The sequence below is a fragment of the Eupeodes corollae genome, chromosome 3 (assembly GCF_945859685.1).
Source record: "Eupeodes corollae chromosome 3, idEupCoro1.1, whole genome shotgun sequence".
NCBI classification, from domain to species: domain Eukaryota; kingdom Metazoa; phylum Arthropoda; class Insecta; order Diptera; family Syrphidae; genus Eupeodes; species Eupeodes corollae.
The window spans coordinates 4,282,778-4,295,243 of NC_079149.1; the positions used below are offsets into that span (position 1 = coordinate 4,282,778).

Here is a 12,466-nt window from a genome sequence, read left to right on the forward strand (position 1 = left end):
TGCTTTCTTCTGTGAGAAAATTGTTCAACAGAAATTTAAAAAAAAGTTCTGCAAAGGTAATTTTCCACTACCAATTCTGAACTGAACTATAAATTGTAACTTATCTCTCCATTGTCTTATTCAAACATTAATTGTTATACTTTTAGAAATGTTCACATTCTCCTAAAATTATCATCAACTTTGGTGTTCCACAAGGAAGTCATTTTTGTCCCTTATTATTTCTCTATAAAAATAAAAAAGCCTTTCTAGAGTCTCTACCATTTTCGCTCATTAATTAAAGTATCTCATTACATTAGCTTCCGCATATATTTATTACTTATCTTCTATATACTATAAAATTCAAGCAACATTACTTCAATCAACTACTGAAATTGCTGAAATTAGTCTTCTAATAATGTAGCTTGTTGCTTTATATTGTATTATCTCTGATCAAATCCAGAGCAGTATCTCTACTCGGTCAATGGATGGATTTTTTGTTTTTATTTCTCGGATTAAACTTCATTAAATTTTTAATTACAAAGAAAGAAAAAATCCAACTTCATGCAATTCTGCAATCACTGACATTATCAGTGTTGTGTGTAACAGACATACCGGTCCCATGACCAGACCATCTATGTAATTCCTTTAGTTCTAGCTGATGCTGATGGTGATACTAATACTGAAGCTAATGCTGCCGACAACTCTCGGCTAATCGTTTGAATTCAATTTGATAAATTTGTCCATTTAACGCAAATACAAATATCCAACCCAAATTACTTACAATTTTATCTGTACTCTCTATAAAAGGCTCGCCCCCCTCACGTCGCGTCCCGTAGTTCATCTCATCGCTAGTGATTTATAAAAGATCCTGGAGGTAGGAATATCTACGAGTATACTGCATCTCTGAAAAATAGGTTCGTTGCAACTAATTTATTTTTAAACGCCCAAACATAAAACTCTTTTTCCTATCTCGCATACTGACAAAAACAGAGCTATCACTTGTAATGGGAACTTGTAAAGGGACAGGTTTTGATGCTTCTTCTTGTTTCTTGACTTTTTGTGAATCTTTTTTTTTTTGTTCTAACGACAACGACGACGACGAAGACGACCATCATCCGCATCGAGCCCCATTCATCCATCCATCCATCCATTGCTTAAGCTGTAATCCATCCTGCACCTCCTTCGCCTACACACACGCAACATGTACGATAATCCCATGAAGATCCCGATCCTCAGGATAAATATAAATTTCGATCATTTATTTAAATTAATCGACTTCTTTTCTAGCTGCAGCAGCATCAGCAACAGCAGTGGCATCCAGCCAGAGCAGCCTCGGAGGGATCAGCATCAGCATTAGCATCAGCAGTGCGTTCCATTCTGTTGCTAGAGAGACTACTTCTTGCATGTCATCAGTCTGACACTTTGTTCCCCTTTGCGTCACGTCGCCCTGAGGCTTGTTGCACCAACAAAATGCATGGTGTTTTGGATAATGCCCCAAAAGGAGTGGCTCCGATCACTTTTCCCTCGCTTAGTCTCGATCTCGATTCTTGGCCAAGATGCAGGGCTCTTGGACTATGAAAGAATAAAAAAAAAAACCAAGACGATGACGAAAACCAAAGATCAACAAAAACGACTTCGTCGTCTTTTTCTTATTCTTCTTCATTTTTCGCCACAAACCCGCGATCCGAGCGATCGTTCGACCAGAAAGTGGGGGCAAATGTGTGGCTATTTTTGGAGCTCCAATATTAATTATTGTGTACTGTGCGAAACCTTCTGTGCTTGATGTGCCTGGTGCTTGATGTGCCTGGTTTGCCTATATGCCCGATGCTCCATGCCCCGGTCCGGGTCTTTGACTGGAAGAGGCCGAATTCGAATTCGCGTAATTCCTGTTGTTGATGTTGATGCTGCTGCTGCTGTATGGAGTGCTGTTGGACCAACTTATGGGATTTTGTGTATGTAGTTTATGTACTCTAACGACGACGACAACGAAAACGATGATTATGATGATGATCATAAAACCAGTACTTAAAATGGAGTCACAATCTGTTTTCATTTCATGGATATAGAAAAGAGTCTTTCTCCGCAATGTTCCTTCTTATTCCCGCTACCGCTCGCTCGCTCTGTTACCAACCGCCAGCGCAGCGCCTTCGAGAAAGGAATTCGTGCTTTAGATCTCTTCTTTTCTTGTTGTAACTCTTGGGGTGCATATAATTTATAATACACCGTGTGTAGGTTGCAACTCGATGGTGTATATGCGTTCTTATTTTTATTTTGGTTGCAACGATTTTCCTGTTGGAAAAATGTTCACGATAATAAATATCAGTTATATTGGCTTCATTTCCATTTCCATTTCCATACCTTCTCTCCATCTCTCCACCCAAAAGAAAATCGAATAGAAACAACAGTTGTTGTCGGCCAATTGTTGAAGGGGAGCGGTAGCGGTAGAAGGGAGCTGGGAGCACGCGGTGAAACACTCGAAATTATTATATTTGGCTAAGCTTTCTTGCTTCTGTTGCTGTTGCTGTAGCTGGTGCTGCTTATCCACCTCTCGCTTGCTGGAGCTGCTGTACTGTAGCTGCTGCTCTCACAATTGGCGTGTTGGATTCCGTTCTGGTGTAGCACGTACCGCACAACAGAATTGAAACGAATGGATCCATCCGACCATGTCCGTCCAAGTATAGAAGCAGCAGCATATGGTGATGGTGATGTGGTGATGGCAGGCGGTACATTATAGGGAAAGATAGTTAAAGCTGAAGAAGAAACAACTACGAAAAACTATGACTCGAAAATGTATCCAATTGGTGGAATCATTACCATCTATCTATCACATCACCACTGTTAAAAACGTCTTCGGCGGCGGCACGGCCAGCGTCATCATCATAGTCGGCGGTAGTCAGTCATCGTTCATCATCGTCATTATTTTATTATCATGGTTATAACCATACTAATTTAACTCTGCATTAAACTCAGCCATTATTTAGAAATAATTTATTTCAAACTTCTTTAGTTGATTCTTTTTTTCTTCTTTCTTTTTGCTTTTTTAATTTGTTTCCCTCTTTAACTGTGTTCCCTTCGCTGCCGCTTGTGGTAGAGGAGAGAATTTTTCGGATGAATAATTTTCAAGTATTCACACTCAAAACTTATGCCCAAAATAAAGCAGTACAGTTCAGTATTCATGACATGATATTATTTTAGTTGTGCAAGTTGCCAGTGTGGCCAATTAAGAGAATGTATTAAAATTTTGAAATATTATTTTTTAAGCCTATAAAAAAGAAATCTTTTAAGTCTATTAAAAGAAGAAATATTTCAACAAACCATTTTTAGTTGTTTTATAGTTCATTGAAGTCATCGCCATCTGTCGATGAAGTTTGACAGCTTCTGATTTGACAGATGGGCAACAAAACATATTTTGACAGGTATGTAATAATTTGTTCAAAATTTCACCACGAATTATTGAATCTGAGAATTTCCTCTGGTGACAAATTTTTCAAGAAATCTTGTTTTAAAAAGTGTTTTTCAAAAGGGTCGGTTCGTTTTGGCGTGAAAAGTGTAGGTCCCCTCCATTCCTCAGAATACTTGCACACACAAATGTTGGGGAATTGTGAGCCACTTAGATTCTGGTTCATATTTTTAAAAACAAAATTCATTAAAAAAAGGTCGCTAACTCTATAAGTCATTACCACTCAACTTATTTCTGTTTAGTTTACCTTAAGCTCCATTCAACTTACAGCTTAACTCAGCCAAAGCCTAAATTAGAGCTACCTCAAAAGTGAGAGCTTTTTGCATCTCTGACATTTCTATTTATTGAAATGGATAGAACCTTTTTAAAAAAGATCAATTTTGTCGAAGTTTTATTTAAACATATGTGAACCTTAAGGGGTCCGTCAAAAAGATCTCCCATATTTTAAAAGGCAATGACAAATATATAAACAATTTAACAGACAAATTTGATTGAATTTTTTAAATTGGAACCAGGCTTTTTTGTGGTTCCCAGTAAACTGATTTAAGTTTGGTTGGAGGAAGGTCGCAATCATGTTACAGTAGCGATCCGCATTAATTGTAAGTTTTTGCCCATTTTCTTCAAAAACTACGGACCTAACACACCAAATTCAGCAACAGCACACCAAACTGTCACATAAGGGCCACGCCATTATGATTACTACAAACGGCACGTAGACCTCTATCTTACTATACCCGTAATATCATTTTATCTATAAATAGCTTTTAATATAAACGTCTAAAATTACGGGAAGTTTTTTTGCCGGAGCCTGTATTTGACGTTGTTTAAAAAAAAATTTAAATAGTATTTCAACATTTCTGCATCACTTTTCTGTGACTTTTCTACCACTAAGTGGAAATGATATTAAAATGAGTCGCCTCAAAAAGTCACAATATGAATATCGGGTTGGGTTCAAAATACTGATAGTTATAGCGATCATTAAAATCGATCCGGACATTTTTTAAATAGATATTTGAAGGTGTTTCTCTTTGATTAGAAATGAAAATTATGAACTGATAGATCGAAAATCACACAAAGAATATTTTAAAAAAAAAAGTTTGATTGAGTATTTTTTTCTCTAAAAATGTATTCTATTTTCCGGACGGACATTTTTTTTTCCTGAACAGCTGACACTTGTATTTTCAAAAGTGAAACGAATTGTTCCATTGATTTGTTTTCCAATTTCACATAATTAAAATGACAGATTTCTGGCAGTAAACATTTTACGGTGGATTTCAATGAGGAAATTTTTCCAATGACAGAAATTTTCAATGATACCTATAAACGACCTTTCAAAAAAAATTTCAATATTTGTTTTCAATGGCTGCCTTCAGTATCGTAGAACGAGTTCGATAGCTGTTTTGAGATAGCTGTCAAAAAATCAAAACAACTTTCAGCTGTTCACAAAAAGCAGAGAAACATTTAAGCTTCGAAGTCAAAATTATTGTAAGATAACCCATTTAATGGAACAGGATGAGGTTCTTCAGCTTCAGAATGCTAGACACTAGACTGGAGGTAAGACCTAGCAAATTGGTCATCTACAAAACCAAAGCATAACCAAAATGCTGTATCTCAAAATACTGTATATCAATATTCTGTTTTTCGAAATGAATAAGACTGAAAATTAAAAATCGTTTTGATAATGTAAAAAAGGGAGCACTAAACAGAACACTTTTTTTTAAAGAAAACGTCATGATAATTTCTCATAAGCTTAATGTTCCAATATGCTTTTTTTTACAATAAATTATGTACCTATGATTTTTCATACGTTTTTGAACTAATAAAAATAAAATAAATAGTGTCTTCTTTTTCCTTTTCTTCTTCTCAACAGTTTGTTTCTCTTTCACATTTTCTCACATTTAAAAATGAATTGTTTTTATCATAACCAACAATTGCACCAAACTAACTGATCTGTCAAATCCATCCAGTATTATATACAGTATTACAAGCTACAGTATTTTGACAATCCAGAATTTTGAGATACATTATTTAAATGCACAGTATTATGATCATACAGTATTATACAGAATTTTGACCTTACATTGTATTTTAAAATACAGCATTTCGACCCGCTCCCGTAATTATCTTTTATATTTATTAATTTGAGTGTTTTTTAAGACCTTTAAAAATGTTGGTAATAACATAAGACAGAAATATTGTTAGAATGAATTTTTTAATATTTAAATCTGGAGATGATTTCATAAATTTAGTTTTTAAATATAATTTTCGACAATAGTCCATTCGATCAGTACAATCTTTCACTACTTTTTCCAATACATCTGGTCGTATGGCCTCAGTTATTACTTGAATATTGATTTGCAATTGTTCAAGAGTTACTTGTTTGTTGGTAAAAAAATGGGGCATATTCTAAGTCATATTTTAAGACGGAGTTTATGTGAACTGGAGTCTATATTTAACATCTTGGTTAGACAAAGCTGCTATTCATGAAGAATTTGACAGCTCTACTTATTTAGAAACAATTTTAAACAAGTAGTTTCCCCTCTTAAAGCTGTTTTTTTATAGGTTCAAGTGAATTTGTACTAGAATTGTAGTGGAATATATGAACCATTCTTCTACAATTCTCGTACAAATTCACTAAAACCATTTAACTACAATTCTAGTACAAATTCACTTAAACCTATATAAAAAACAGTTTTTAGAAGAGAAAAAATAAAATGTTTTAGTTAAAGACCCAAAGTCCTTAAAATCATTGAAATTATTCTGCTTACTGTTAGTGAAAAAATTCTATGTAAGTCGCCTGTTGTAACAAAATATCAACTTATTGTTATAAATATGCGTACAGTACCAAACATCATATTGCCAATGCGAATATGCATAGCGAAAAATCCTAGCACTGGCGATGTTAAGACTTGGAAACACACAGTTATTGTCAAACCTTTAATTTAATTTCGATCTTAAATATTAAGAAGGTAAACCTTAAACTAGGCAGTTTTTTTTCGATACGTTTCATAGAAATTGTTGTCATCTATTACAAAGGGGGTGATTCGGGTTAAGTAGAGCTTTCGTTTTCTGTTGAGTGGTTACATTCCAACATCCAGCAAAATATCAAAATCTTGATTGCGATCTAGAACTCTTAACCATTGTTGTGTGTGAGTAATGTTTTCATGGATGGAAAGAAGCTATAGTTTCAAGCTGAATCCAAATTTAAGAAAGCACTTTTCATGACAAGACTTATACTCTTGGAGAATTTGTCAATTCCTCGTAAGAGGCATTACCCATGAAAAAAAAAACTTTAGGTGGCACAAGCGGATATTGAAACCAGACCTATGGCATGACAGTCCATCATGCCACGTGCTTAAGACGGTAAAATTGTCGATGTTTCATCTTTTTAAAATATATCAAACTTTTAAAATATTAAGGAGCCATACTAGTGTAAAATTTTCAAAACATCGTCTTAATTTTCTTTTTTGCACAGCGATATTTTAAAAAATATTCTTTACTCTAACAGCCAAATTAATAAACGTGGAATAACCAAGGGCTAGGTCTTATTTCATAGACTAAGTTAAAAATGTTAATTTAAAAATGAATAAAAATTCCTACTAAGAGACGTTTACTAAGTTAAACCACCGAAGAAGGTGGAAATTTTATGTTACCAAACAGGAATTGTATATCTATTGTAGTAGATTTTCTTAAAATACTTTTGTTAAACGTCACTTAAGTATTCGACGAACATTTTGGTAATGTTGATAGAACATTTTAACCAACAGCTTAACTCTTGTTCTCTAGTTTAGTAAACTTCCGGAATAAAGGTGGAATAAGCGTTTTTATTAATTTTGCTTAAAGAATTTAAGTCTAAAAACCGACCGCTCGCGGTCTTTCAGTGCGTTTTTCTCGCAATTCGATTTTTTAATATTGCTGATATTGTAAATCAAAGAGGAATTGTAAGATTGACTTGAAATTTGAACTTAGTATTTTTGAATATATTAACTCTACGACGATATAATCTTTGATAGGATATAAATTTAAAAAACATGATTTTCATAACCACGCTATTTCGTTAGATAGTAATGCCTATTTTTTGTTTCACTTACAAAACGGTATAGGACCTTGACTGAAGAAATACATTTTAAAACAATAAGAAAAAATTCATTCATCCAGTGGCCCATACAAGTGGAAAGCGACCTCATCCAACTTGGAGTGAAGAAGTATAGACATTTAGCTAGAGACCGAGCTAGCCAAAGAAGTTTGTTGGGTAAGGGCTTAGTTTACACAAGGCTGCAGTACCAACTTCAGTTAGTAAGTGGGACCGCTTTCATAATTAAGAAGTTATCGAAATATTAGATTAGATTAGATTAATTCTTTATTGTACAAAAAATGATTTATAAATTTCATTTCTTAAGAATAAGAGCACAGCTTTTCTGCCGTCTGCATGATGTGACATTTCATTACAATTTTTAATATGAAGTGAACGATAAAAATGAAAGTTGCTAATAATATAGTATTCGAAAATGGGTTATAATTCTTATTTAACTGAAAGTTAAGGTTGCGAGAAAAAGGTACATTTGTATGTTTATTGTTATTTATTTTACACTAAATTATGAAAGCGTTAACTCAATTTTAATATGATTTGAAACACACAATTTTTCCAATTTTCAATTATTTGCAATTTCACAATTTTTTCAATTTTAAAGTGATTTGGAACACAAAAAAAACTTAAATTTTTAAATGATTTGAAACACAAAAATAGGATGCATTAAATTGTAGTAACTAAATTTTTTAAGGATTTAAATATCGAAACTGTTGCGGAAGGTTAATGCGTGTTTGCAATAATTATATAAATTACACCATCCTAGTCCTCCGTTTAATATTTCGTAAAGTCTGCTTGGAGAAATGTAGCTCTCATCAAAATAGAATCGGCGGATTTCCTGCAGTATTGAGCAAATGGCCATGAAATGTTTTATATCTTCATTTTATCTCCTATTGCAAAGCCAACAGATTTGAGTAAATCTGCTCGATGAGGCATAAAGTTTAAGTTAAGAACTTCAACACATGCTCTAAATATGTAGCTTATAATTTCAGCCGAATATTCAATACGAAAATAGTTCATTCCTGAAGAAATTTGGTGATTGAGATTCTTATTAGTGCTCCTAGACAATGTTGAACTAGCTCTAGATATATGTTGGTTATAAATCTTTTCGTCTATTTTCGCAGTAACCTTCGCAAACATACCCTGCCATTCATCAACATTTGACTCCAATAATGATAGATGAACTGCATGAGAATAAGCTAGTTCATTCCAGTCCTTGAATAAAGAAGCGTTAGTCTGCAAAAGTTTTGTCATGATAGACTTGTGAAGACTTGTTCCATTTCTTCTCATGACCCTTATCAAATTATCATAGTTGGCTTTTAGATTTCTTAAGTTCAGAGGTATTATACCAGATTCCACATAGATAGCATAGTTAGGTGTTGAGTTAGGTAGTCTGAATAATCATTTAAAGAAATATCTCTGCACCGATTCAAACGCCTCGAGATTTATATAGCCGAAAACCTGGGTACCATAGCACATACCAGAGTTGACCGTTGCATAAAAAACAAGGTTTTTTTGACGCGAGATCGATATCTTGGTTTGCAAGGCTAGTTTTGCCTTCTTTTTTTCATTCCTTTTTTGTTTGGCATGTTTTGAAAAATTAAGATTGTGTGTCATCCAAACACCCAGGTACTTAAATTGTAGCACAACGTCGATGTTTTCATTATAGAGAGACCATTTTTCGTCGGTTTGTCTTCTCCTTTGACGTGCTTCAAAAATCATCACCTTTGTCTTTTTTGTATTGATGACTAACCAACATTTCTCGCAGTGTAAGGGTTTTCGGCGAGTAGTACTAAGTCAAGAAGTACTAAGATATCCCTCCTGAGAGTATATCACAAATGTCATCAACAAACAAAGCAAAAAGTAATGGGCTTAAAATACAGCCCTGTGGAACACCTGCACTTGTTTCAAACCATTCTGAGAAGTCCGTTTCATCCCATACAGATGCAATAGATGGAGCAAGAAATTTGGAGTACATGGTCAAAAATTTTCTGGAGATTCCTAACGTTTAAAACTTTTACAGCAAAGCCTGTCTATTAACTTTGTCAAATGCTGCCTTGAAATGTACGAAGCAAGCTTATAGATTTTCTTTTTATAAATGGATTTTCTAGCAATGCTTGTCAAAGCAAATATTTGATCCATAGTTGAGAAGCCCGACCGAAAACCAGCTTGGAACATACTTAAAAGTTTTTTTTCTTCTTCGATCCATTTGGCAAGCCGTTTCGTATAGAATCGAAGTAAGAATCTTCCTCAAAGTGCTTAAAATTGAAATTCCTCTGTAGTTTTTCGGTAGGGTACCGCTCTTGTGAATTGCAAAAATAACTGCTTTGCTTAGGTTGTGTGGCGCATAACAATCGCTGTCAAATCTGTTGAGGTATGATAGAAGGTAATTCTTGAATTGAACTATGCTATTTTTGTAGAATTCTACTGGAATTCCAACTATGCCAGGAGCTTTATCGTTTTTCATCTTATGAAGTGAAGAATCGAGTTCAGACAAATATATTGGACAATCCAGTTCATCAACTACAACGTTGGGTAATGCATAAGAAAAACCTCAGCCGACAAAAGAGTCTTAAAATGTGCTTCTAGCGTTTCAACTCCAAGAGTGTTTACCATATTTAGATCACGACCACCCAGTTCACGAACGAACGTTATTCCAGAGTGTTTTTGAATTTTGGATTCCGATAGCTTTTTAGCTAGATGTTTAAAGTATCAGTATCTTAGAAAAAACATGCAAGGTTAAGGTGGATACTCATTATTTTATTTAAATAAAAGTCCAGCTGCCTTTGCAAGGCATTCAATAAACTTTTTAGGCACTTATATACGAAAATTCGATTTGATAGTAATTTTGTGACCCTCTCCTGAATAAAAGTCTGGATCCTCCCTTCGTGTATGGTTCCGTTTCTTTTAGATATTCCTTCATACTTAAAAAATCCTGTTGATTGTACAAATTTTTGGTCATATTATTTCCTTGCGAAAAACAACTAACGTATAGACTTCATTCGACTCTGTATATTTTCCAGTAGGAATATTTCTTAATAAAAACCTTATCGACATATATTTAAAAACAAAATAAAGTACTTATAATAATATTATGCTCCCAAAAAAGAAACAATACCAAATCCACCCCACAGCAACACTTAATATATTCATAATTGAGTTAGGCTCAATTTAAATCTTGATCGATTCCACTCTTACCACCACTACATTCTCAAAAAAACGCCGGTAGTATGATTAACACACTACTACCTATCTACGAGTATCTGCAAAAACCATTCTAAAATCCAAAAGATATTTTAAAAAAAGAAAAAGAGAAAATACAATACAAGTACTCAAAAGAAAAAAAGCAAAAAGCCGGCAATGTATCTTCTACTATATTATGGTATTGCCGCACCACCAGAGACTCCACCACAAGTATTATTTATATCGACATTGTCGTCGTATGATGTGGTCTTAGGTTTGGTTTGGTTTGGTTTGTGCCGATGACTCAGTCCAAAAGTATCTCAAAAATATCTACTCGTATACCTACACTATCTACACCACACTTCTCCATGTATCTGCTATTTAAATTTGTATCTCACAGAGCTCCCTCACACTCTAGACACTCTCTAGTAGAGGAAGAGTGTATAATTCTTGGTGTCTGTCACGTTCGTGGTAGTTTTACGTTTTTACTCAAAAAATACAAAAACAACAAAATAAAGAACTCAATACATTCTCACTCAAATTGATTGAGTGGCAAAGAAGCCTAAACTGCAATGTGTGCTACTATCGCCCATCACAAGGAGAAGGAAAACGTTTTACACTTTGCACTGTGTACAGTCTGGTCTCGTTTCTGAAGTCGTTAAGCAGCCTTGCTGAACTTAAAATATAAATTCGCTGAATTTTATTCAAATACGAATACACCTTGCAATTTGAAAAAAATTAAAGAAAAAAATTGTCTCTCTTCTAAACAAAGGAATATTGAAAAATATTTTTAAACAACAAAAAATCTCAAAAATAAAACAATTTTTTATTTTAAATAAAAAAAAAATATAACATTATTTAATTAAAAAAATTATTTTTATTTTTTTCTTCGAAATTTCACCTGTGATCTTTGTGTACTTTCATTTTTTTAAACTTAAAAAAAATCTCATTTTATTCAAATTAAAAATCAAAATTATTTATTAAACAAAAAATAAAAAAAAAACTATTTCAAATTAAAATTAAAAAAAAAATAAATAGAGTGCTAAATAAAAAAAAATTAAAATAAAATTTAATTTTTTTGTGATAAATTAAAACAAATTTTTAAAAAAAGGATTTTATCCTATACAAAAAATATAAAGTAAAATAAAAACAAAAACGTGTGTTTACCAACAACAACAACAAAGTAAATAAAAAATAAAGGATAATAAAATCCTCGTAAAGTTTAATAATAACACAAAAGGACGAAAAAACAGGAGCGCTACTGAAGAAATAATCTCCCGCAGGCTATTTCATTGTCTCCTCCACACTATACACATTCAGTGAGTGATATACAAAATAAAAGTCCTCCACCGAGCTTCCCAACTTTTGTAGACTCTTCTCTGGTGTACGAGTCGAGTACCTATCGTCATTTCATCTCTGCTGGTGCTCTGATGCTCATCGTTATTATCTCCAATTGAAGAGAAAACACACAGAAGGCGACTGCTGCTCCGGTCGGTCCCAAACCAGCAACCGCGCCCTGTTAACAAAAAATAAAATAAAAAAAAGTCAAAAAGTGAAAAATAAAATAAAATACAAAATAAAGCTGAAAAAATAATATTCAAAAAGGAGAACCCCTTTTGGTAAGTCGTTTCATATTTCATCGTCATCGTTAACGTTGACTTTAACGTCATCATTGTCTCGTAGTCTTGTTTCATCTTCATAATCATCTTCATCATCATCGTCATCATCATTATCCTGAACAGCAGGAACTGTAGTAG

At 33.5% G+C, this 12,466-nt stretch overlaps 1 protein-coding gene across 2 annotated transcripts in view; it reads left to right on the forward strand.

The window, feature by feature from the left end:
- LOC129949474 (titin homolog) overlaps positions 1 to 12,466 on the forward strand; it is a 202,156-nt gene that overhangs the window by 27,258 nt on the left and 162,432 nt on the right. Inside the window, exon 1 of one of the 2 annotated variants that reach the window (XM_056060964.1) lies at positions 11,130 to 12,328. The exons of the other annotated variant lie outside the window; for it this stretch is intronic. The gene's annotated coding sequence lies outside the window, so the exon portion shown is untranslated. Of the gene's footprint in view, positions 1 to 11,129; positions 12,329 to 12,466 lie in introns of those variants that run through there. 2 annotated transcript variants of the gene reach the window in all.